The following is a 1,704-nucleotide window of genomic DNA, read 5'->3' as shown; positions in this document are numbered from 1 at the left end:
GCTAATTTTGCATTTTTAGTAGAAACAGGTTTTCTCCATGTTGGTCAGGCTGGTCTCGAACTCCCGACCTCAGGTGATCCACTCTCCCTCGGCCTCCCAAAGTGCTTGGATTACAGGCGTGAGCCACCGCGCCCAGCCATTCCCATGATCTTAAATAGCATCTATAGCTGACAACTCCCAAATCAGATGTCTGGCCCTGCAGCTTCCCCTTTTGCCAACTGGCTGCTCTCCATCTCCACCTAGATATCTGGGAATCTGGGAAGCATCTCAGACTAAGCATGTGTAAAGCTATGTACTACTCCTCTAGCATCCTTCTCCATCCCAATAAATAGCAACTGCATCCTTCCAGGTGCTCACCCCAAAACTTTGGAGTCATCCTTGACTACTCTCTCTCATACACACATCCAGTCTGTTAGAAAATTCTGTCGGCCAAGTCTTCAAAGTATGCCCAGAACCTATTTCCCAGTCATACCACCACTGCTTAGAAAAGTCCAAGCCACCAGTCCCCTCTTTCTTGGATTATTGTAATAGTCACCTATAACTCTAACACCTATTCTTAGCAGGTCATTCAAAATTATCTTTAAATATAAACCCAATCATTTAATATCTCTCCCTAAAATCCTCTAATGGGACGGACACAGTGGCTTACATCTGTAATCCCAGTACTTTGGAGGCTGAGGTAGGTAGATTACTTGAGGCCGGGAGTTCAAGACTAGCCTGGGCAACATGATAAAACCTCATCTCTCCAAAAAATACGAAAATTGTCTGGGTGCAGCGGCTCGCACCTGTAATCCCAGCACTTTGGGAGGCCAAGGTGGGCGGATCACAAGGTCAGGAGTTCGAGATAAGCCTGGCCAATATGGTGAAACTCCGTCTACTAAAAATACAAAAATTAGGCCAGGAACAATGGCTCACGCCTGTAATCTCAGCACTTTGGGAGGCCGAGGCGGACAGATCTCGAGATCTCTACTAAAAATACAAAAAATTAGCTGGGTGTGGTGACAGGAGCCTGTAATCTCAGCTACTCAGGAGGCTGAGGTGGGAGAATCACTTGAACCTGGGAGGTGGAGGTTGCAGTGATCCTAGATCTCACCATTGCACTCCAGCCCAGGTGACAGTGCAAGACTGTCTCAAACAAACAAACGAACAAACAAAAAACAACAACAACAACAAAAATTAGCCGGGCATAGTGGCAAGCACCTGTAGTCCCAGCTACTCAGGAGGCTGAGGCAAGAGAATCGCTTGAACCCAGGAAGCAGAGGTTGCAGTGAGCCGAGATCGCACCACTGCACTCCAGCCTGGGTGACAGAGTGAGACTCCGTCTAAAAACAAAACAAAACAAAACAAAACAAAAAACAAAAATTAGCCAGGCGTGTGGCACACACCTGTCGTCCCAGCTACTTGGGAGGCTGGGGTGGGAGGATCACTTGAACAGGTGAGATCAAGGCTGCAGTGAGCTGAGATCGTGCCACTGCACTTCACGCTGAGTGACAGTGCCTAAAATATGAGAGATTTAAAATGAAATGCAACCCTTCTCTGTCATCTATCCTACCTATGTGTCCATCTACACAAATTCTCTAAACCTGCTCCATCCTCTTCGTTCCTAGCCTAGATGGAGATTCTTACCATCAACCAAATGACTCAAGCTAGAAACTTTAGTGTCATCCTAGACCTCTCTACATCTCTCAGGTTCTATAATGACTC

Source organism: Nomascus leucogenys, chromosome 18 (genome assembly GCF_006542625.1).
Source record: "Nomascus leucogenys isolate Asia chromosome 18, Asia_NLE_v1, whole genome shotgun sequence".
In the NCBI taxonomy this organism is placed as follows: domain Eukaryota; kingdom Metazoa; phylum Chordata; class Mammalia; order Primates; family Hylobatidae; genus Nomascus; species Nomascus leucogenys.
The sequence above is the reverse complement of the archived record's forward strand: the minus strand, read 5'-3'. Positions refer to the sequence as shown.